At 42.2% G+C, this 8,535-nt stretch overlaps 1 protein-coding gene and 1 pseudogene across 6 annotated transcripts in view; both read right to left on the reverse strand.

The window, feature by feature from the left end:
- Window positions 1-8,535, reverse strand: part of STAU2 (staufen double-stranded RNA binding protein 2) — a 232,365-nt gene that overhangs the window by 42,734 nt on the left and 181,096 nt on the right. The gene's annotated exons all lie outside the window — the stretch shown is intronic.
- Window positions 3,838-3,956, reverse strand: LOC111744114 (annotated as a pseudogene).

Here is an 8,535-nt window from a genome sequence, read left to right on the forward strand (position 1 = left end):
TGAGTGATAGAAATCACAAAGAGTGTTTGCAGTAAGATTCCATATGCAAGGTACAAAAACGAGCACAGCTAAGTTACGGGGCCAGCAGCTGGGAGAGTGATGACCTCTGGCGACGGAGCTGTGCCTGAAAGGGAGCACGGCGCGGGCTTCTGAGAGCCTGGTGTGTTTCTTGATCAGGTTACTAATCACACAGGTGTGTTCAATTTGTGAAAATACATCCAGTGTACACTTACGTACTTTTTTCTGTGGTATATTTTACTTTGATAAGAAGTTTTTCTTTTTAAAGTGGAGCAACCTGTAAGTGGACAGGAGTCAATTAGATTTACTGTGACCTGCGTTCTGATGCCACCTGTTTGCAAACTTCATAGTTCCCAAGATCGAGAAGCAACTGATCGACAGAAACTCGGTGGCTTCTGAGGCTTACGGCTGGGACACAGAACACAGTCGTGCAGAGCTTAACAACGGGGACGTGTTCTGAGACATCGTCGTTCGGCGATTTCATCATCGTGTGAGCATCACAGTGCTCTCACGCACGCCCAGATGGTCCAGCCCACTGCACGCCCAGGCCCTGTGGTACAGCCTCTTGCTCCTGGCCTACAGGCCTGTACAGCATGTCACTGTACACAAGAACATGGGATTAAATGAGGCACAAGAGAAAATGACACAATCAAGAGATGCAGTAAACACGAGAAGTGTGAGGCTGTTGCCAGCATAACATGGAATGTTGTTTTACAGCAGACATGTTTTCAATAAGTATTTTAGAGTCCACTCTAAAATAGCAATAAAAAGTGTAGTCTCACAAATACACAAACTGGTAACGTAGTCACTTATTATCAAGTATTATGTACCGTACATAATTATATGTGCCACACGGCACGGTAGGTTTGTTACCCCAGCATCGCCATAAGCAAATGAGTAACGTATTGTGCCGTGATGTTACGATGTCACTAGGAAATAGGACATTTTCAGCTCCATTATAATCTTGTGGGACCAACGTCACATGCACTGTCCCATGTACACTGACTGTCCTTGACCGAAATGTTATGTAGCACATGACTATATGTAAATAAGTGTTCTTAATCTTACTATAAATCATGGATTCAGGAAATAAGAGTTGTAAATTCAATAGATTATAAATTGACAGATTCATGGATACTGTCAATTCAATGGGTGATATTTTGGTTATTTGGATTTTGCTCCATTTTTGAGGTGTCTTAAAAACTTTAAAGAGTCCACATCCCCTATAGGAAAGAAATCTAGAAAAACGAATCAAACCCATTTATTAAATTTATTTAAAGTGACAAAGGGTTTTCCCACTGATATATAATCAGGGTCTCATTTAACGCCGATTTAGAATCATAGATTTTTTTGAAAATGATCATGCTGTGATTTTAACCTTCTTGTTTCAAGAACCTGAGAGCCTAAGAGGTTAAATGATATGCCTATGGCCAAACGGATATGCAAAAGCAGAATATGGATCAGAAGCCAGGTTCCCTAACTACGAAACCAACTAGCTTTTGTTCTAGCTTCCTGGCTTCCACTTTGTTGATTTGCACAATCATGAACAAATAAAAACATGATATGAAATGAAGTTACAACGTGACAACACTGAAATTTTAGATTACTGCGACGTTCGCACATTCCGAAGAGCAGCAGCACGAAATTATGTGTTTCTAAGTGATTCCTGATTTTTAGAAACCGGCTAATGATCAGTTTAGGAACTCGGGTTAATAGTATCTTTTAAAAATATATGTTATACACTTACTTTGAAAATTGTATTTCTCGTTACCAATGAGAGCTATTTTATTTTCCTATTCAAGAACATGTATTATCAGAAAAGCACTAAATGACCTCAGACCAGCCAGAGTAGAAATTATGAGGCCCTTCTTGGTACATCTGCAGGCGTATCTGAGACAGATGTGACGTCATTACAGAATTCCTGAGCTTGAGAACATTTGGCCTATTTTTACCTTACAATGGCCTTTCAAGGACTATTTACCTGCCGTGGGTCATTACTGTTTGTAAACAGTAATAATTACCTGAAGTTGGAACTATTTACCGTGTCCATCCCATTTCCCAGGACTCGAGTGGCTCTGATTCATTGTAGAGCAAAGTAGGTTCATAATTTTCAACTGATTTACCTTCTGGCTTTGTATTCTGCATAATACACTGTGACTTGGTATTGTGACCCTTATTCAGATTAAAGATCCAAATTTCCTTGATCATGGCTGCATAAATTTATAGTCTGATTCAGGACACTTCTAATAATAGGAATCGCTAGATTAAACTAGGCTTTAAAAGCAACCATCAAAGAAAATGAATTGACAACATAAAACACTGAGGCAGATGTTAAGATCTCACTGCGTTCTCATCCGATTTTCAGATAACTGGATACAGACTGCACTTTCTTGCAAGCCTGAAGAAATGCTGACACCCCCTGCAGCATTTGTACCCACAGATGACCCGCTGGCCACGGGCGCAATGAACATATGGAGACAAACGCTCAGAAGGGCAGCCAACCTGAGAAGTGGATTCTCAGTCCTGTAGAAATTCTAGGATACGCAATATATCAATACTCTTCTTGTCCTAAACAGCACCTGCAGGGGCACGAAGTGAAGCAAATTCATCCAACAGGTACTTCTTATGCACCTATTCTGGCGACTGAACCCTAAACGACATAATCCGTGTGAAGGGTTCAGCCCAGAGACTGGCATGTGACACACACTTTGGACAATCAGGGTCACACTTCCTGAAGGAAGTGGCATTGACGCTGACACTGTAGGACCTGAAGAATCGACCAGGCAGATGGGAGAGGGGTGGGGACAGACCAGTCGAAGGCAAAAGAGGGCGGCATCACTCGGGGACAGTCGTCAGGGGTTTGGGAAAGCTGGGACATCCAGTGACAGAGCACGTGTTGGGGCTGCAGAGATGAGCAGATGGCAGAGGATACAAAGCCCGCCATCCTGGGTTGGGAGGGCGGTTTTCAGCCTTTGTTCAGGAAGAGTCCTAAATGGCAGAGCCGTTCACACCGCACGATCTCATCCATGAATCGGCTCTGAAATCGCTTCTAAGGGTTTCAACCAGCACTACTTTTTCAACAAAAGAGATCAAAATAGGATAGGATCGACTAGGACAGAATAGAAATCACAAAACTTGTTTACATATATTTATGTGTCTATTGGGTCACGATGTTAAATTTCTTTCTTATTCTAAGTCGCATGTCAAAAAGTCTGAAGGCCACTTCTTTGAAATATTTAAGTGGAGGAATGATACAACCCGCACTGCACTTTGGCAAATCGATTTGACTGCCGTGTGGGAAGAGGGCCGGGGGTGGGGGGACAGTCCCAAACACAGAGGAGCAGCTGCAACAGTCAGGCTGGAGGTGACAGTGTCCGCCAGAGGGCGGGGCCAGTGCGGATGGAGAGAGCACTGCAGATGGACACCAGGGGACCAAGGACCCAGCCAGGTGAGGAAGGTGTCAGGAATGCGACCTCACTGTCGAGTTTCTGCCTTAGGCGACCGCGGGCCTTGCCGCCCTGGTCTGAGGCGGGGCACACCAGGGCAAAAGCAGCTCTGGGGACAGAGAAAACTGATTAGGTCAGGACATGTTGAGACACGAGGTTGAAAATATGGAAAATAAGCACAATTTGGATAATTTTCCTATAGAAAAATTTCATCTACGAACCAGTCATTCTCAAGTGTCTATCCTCTGATGCTAAAAGTTAGCACTAAAATTTGGTACTAATGTTAAAAATACACACACACACACACGGACACACACACACACATACATGGACACACACACACACACACACACACACACACACTTTTTTTAAATGTCTACAGCACCTGGTCTTCCTAGGTGGTCTCCCATCCAAGTACTAACCAGGCCCGACCCAGCTAAGCTTCCGAGATCAGACAAGATTGGGCAGGTTCGGGGCGGCATGGCCATAGACTCACATTTTTTTGTAGTAAGGAAACAGAATAAGTACATAAGGGATTGGCAAGTGCCCAGACTTTGGGGACAAGTTGAAAAAAAAAAAAAAGACACCTTCCAAAGCAAATGCGGATAAGAATCATTATTAACAGAATAAGGGTTTCAAGGCTGCTAACAATGTATGAGCCTCTAGCCCAACACCTGACCCGTGGAAGATGCTCCACAAATGTTAGTTTTTCTTTCCCTTCGCTTTCCTATGCCTTGTCAATAGGTCTCAAGATGCAGCCAGGTAAACCGTTCACATGAATATACTTCAAGTCACCTGACAGCTAGATTTACCAGCTGATGCTGCGATTCGCAAAGCTGACCATGTTCTTTGTTTTACAAGGGCTGCCAAGAAGTTAATGGGCAAATTCCTGATGCATCTCTAGTAAATGTATAGAAACTTATCATGTGCATTTGGTATGTCTTACCTGTCTTAGTTTTAAGACTTTTTCTCAATTCCATCATTTAAAATACATAACTGAGAATTTTTTAAAGTCACCTTTTTTCTGAGATAAGTCAAAGCCCATAGACGATTGGATAGATGGAAAAATAGATGAGACAGACAAACAGATGGTTAAAACTGATGCGTGGCTGCAGATCTGATTATTAATCGAAGACCTCTGAGTTTGGGGAGCTGAATCAGTTCCCTGAACCTTGTTTCTTTCTTTTTCTAAAAGTACGTACTATAGAAAAAAAAATCAACCACAAACAAAAGTAGAGAGCACCCCACGAACCCCAGGAAGCCATGCCCCAGCTTCAACAATCGTCAGCTCACGGCCAGTCTTGCTTCATCTGCACTCTCTTCCAGTTCCCCAACTCCTGGATTAATTTAAAGTAAATCCGACTGCTATATCACTTCATCGATCAACATTTTAGTATGAATCTCCAAAAGGTAAGGACTCTTTTAAAAAACATTACCATAGTACGACTGTCATATCTAAAAAGGGTTAACAATAATTCCTTACCACCATCGAAACATCGGCTGGTATTCATATTTTCCGTTTTTTAATTTAATAGTTTGTTGGAATTTTAGACACTGATTATTTCTGGGTCGACTTATAAAACAGGTCTTCGGTTAAGTTAAATTTAAGATTTTATCTTAATATAGGACTCGACCAAGAAATCTGTACTTCACAGCCGCAGGCCGGGCTTCCTCCAGCAAGCACTGCGTTTAGCTTCTCTCTCCCTGCATTTCTCCCTCTCTGCCCTGTCTCCTAGGGCTACAACTCACCTTCCCATGGCGCGCATGCGTGCACAAACACATAAACACACTCACGCGCGTGTATGTACAAACACACACACACACACACGATGGGGGAGAAGCTTTAAAATTTGCTGATTGTATGAAAATGAATGCTCGATATAAAAATGAAAATTGTAATACAGCAGAGAAACGGGCTACACGAGTCTCAAGAAAACTAGCCTTAAGAATGATCAAATTTGTAATTAATGACAAGTATCAAAACTTGAAGCGGAATACCTTCCAATACTTAAATATTATACATATGTAAATGTACATGTACATATAAATATTTATATGTCTGTGTATGTGTGTGTAGGCCTAAAAAGAATACTTAACTGTGCATATTTGAAATGAAATGTCCTACTCCAAAGTTTCTGAAAAATTTCACGTCCATCACACCTCACTCAAAATATCTTGAGGAGCAGAGACACAGTTACACGACTGGCATCAGGAGAAAGGAAGCCACCCAGGGTCGGCCTGTCCTTCCTCCACGGCTCTGGTCTGCCTCCTAACCGTTCTGTCTGCAGCCTCTCCCCCTCGCAGCTAACACACAGACGCTGACAGAGTTTCTTCTAGAACACAGACCCAACGTGCCATGTCTTCCTTAAAAATGGTCCACTGTTAACCACTGTCTGCAGAATCAAGTTCAAAGTTCTAAAAGTGACAATCAAGGGTAATTACAACCTAACCCCAGACTACTCTTCCAGCCTGTACCCCATGACTCTTTCCCAGCCCAGCCCCCTCAGTGCCCTGGCTATGGAGGAATCATCCACCCCCCGAAAATGTCTTCTCCGTGCCTCTGTGGTTTCGTTCGTGTTGCTCTCTCTGCCTAAAACACAACATTTCTTATTTATCCAACACATAATAAGACATAAAGATAAGGAAGAAGGCATGAACTTTGCTCTCAAGGAGCTCACAGCCTAATGGGAAATGCAGAGAAATAAACAAATTTTAACAGAAGTATGGTAAGTACAGTCATATTCATGTGTACTAGGTTTCGTAGTGGCAGAAAGGAGGGCGTACTTAATTTTCTTATGGCTACGAGACTATTAGTCAACGCTCGGAAATACAACATGCAAAATTCATGGAGAAAGGAGGGTCCGATCATGACTTTAGAACCCGCCGAATTAAATACAAAGAATGAATATGTAGCCATGATAGCCAAATTCGAGAGCTCAACCCCTTACAGGCGAGGCTCATGGCAGATTGTAAGCTCCAACGCAAATACAACTGGTTTACTTTAAGGAGTCTTTGTTACCAAATAAACACATCATCGGTGGGAACCGAAGTTGAAGCGTAGGGTGGCAAAGGGAGGCCAAGCATCTCGACTCACACACGGAGAGACTGAGCAATTACTTCCAACAAACTATGAAGCACGTTAAACTACAGACTCATTAAAGGAAGAAGTTCGATGTGACGCTGAAAAGCAAATCTATCACCATAAACTTAAGACTATGCCATACTGCTGCTAAGTCACTCTGTCATTTAAGTAATTAAAATATTTTTAAAGAGTCTAGTTATGAAAAGTATAAAAAGTATAATACAATTTTTAATATATATATATACACACCAACATCCATGTACCCACCTCCCAGGATAAGAAATAGAACATGGCTAGTATCTTGAAAATCTGTGGAAGCCACCTCCCCAGTTGCCTCTCATTCCCTTCCTGAGTGGTGACGACACTTGTTTTTTGTGATAATCATTCCTTTGCTTTTCTTTATGACTTTATTATCTTCGTTCCACTACCTAACCGACTCTTGGGTCTAGTTTTGGAAAATAGCTTAGCAAGCACAAACCTAGCGACCCCAGGACAGAGCGACTCCGCTGACACCGGATGGGAGGCCAGGAGAAGACGAGTCAGCAGGGGCCTCGCCTGGCTCCAGGTCCTTCGGGGCTGCACAGGGGCCTCCCCTGGAGAAGATGGAGGGCAGCCAGGCGCGTCCTGAGAAACAGAGGTCTTCCTGCCTCTGGGCCACTGTCATGGCCATAGTGCTAAGAACTGGACATCTGGCAGGACTGTGGTGCGGGCTCTCTCTAGCTTCTGTTTTTTCATTGTGGCAAAATAGACATAATTTACCATTTTAAAGTGTACACCCAGACCCTAGTAACCAGCACTATACTTTCTGGCTTTACGACACAGGTACCTCATCACAAGCATCTGTCTTTTTTTGGCTGATTTATTTCACTTAGTGTAATGTCCTCAAGGTTCATCCATGTCGTAGATGAATGTGTCGGAATTTCCCTCCTTCTTAAAGCTGAATCATATCCCCTTATGTGTGTATACCACATCTTGTTTATCAGTTCATCTGTCGATGAACACTCGGGCTGCTCCCACATTCTGCCTACCGTAAGCGATGCTGCTATGAACGTGGGCATACAAATAACTCTTTGAATCCCTGCTTTCAACTCTTTTCGGTTTATGTCCAGAAGTGAAGTTGCTGGACCATATGGCAATGCTGCGTTTACTTTTTTGAGGAACTGTGCCATTCATTTCACATTCTCACCAACAGTGCACAAGGCTTCCAATTTCTCTACACCCTTGCCAACACTTATTATTTTCTATATTTTTGATAGTAGCCATCCTAATGGGTGTGAAGTTTGTTTGTTTGTTTTAAGTTTAAGGTATACAGCATGGTGGTTTGATTTACACATACTGTGAAACGATTATCCCAATAGGTTTAGTTAACATCTATCATCTTATACAGATACAATAAAAAGAAAAGAAAAAAAATTCTCCTTATAATGAGAACCCTCCAGATCTACTCTTAACAACTTCCCCGCATGTCGCACGGCAGTGTTTGCTGTCGCCGTCATGCTGTACTTCGCATCTCCTGATTTATTTTACAATGGGAAGCTCGTGCCTCGGGACCCCCTCTCCCGTTTCGCCCACCTCCCAAAGCCCCTCCCCTCTCCAACTACCAATCTGGATCTATGCGTTTCATTTTGTTTGTTCCTTTTTTTAAAATTCCACGTATAAGAGAAATCACACAGTATTTGTCTGACTTAGTTTACTTAGCATCTTACATAAATTGTTGAATTTATGGCATAAAGCTGTTCATAATAGTCCCTTATTATCCTTTAAAGTTCTGCAGTGACATTCTCTCTCGTTCCTGCAGTAGAAATTTGTGTGTTTTTTTTTTCTCTTTTGTCTTGACCTCCAGTCTGGCTAGAGGTTTATCGATTTTACTGATCTTAAAGAATCAGGTATTGGATTTACTGGTTTTCTTTATTCTTTCTCTGTTTACTATTTCATCGATTTCTGCTTTAATCTTTGCCATTTCCTTTCTTCTGCTTATTACTTTTTTTT

This window comes from Pteropus vampyrus, unplaced genomic scaffold (assembly GCF_000151845.1).
Source record: "Pteropus vampyrus isolate Shadow unplaced genomic scaffold, Pvam_2.0 Scaffold127, whole genome shotgun sequence".
NCBI classification, from domain to species: Eukaryota; Metazoa; Chordata; class Mammalia; order Chiroptera; family Pteropodidae; genus Pteropus; species Pteropus vampyrus.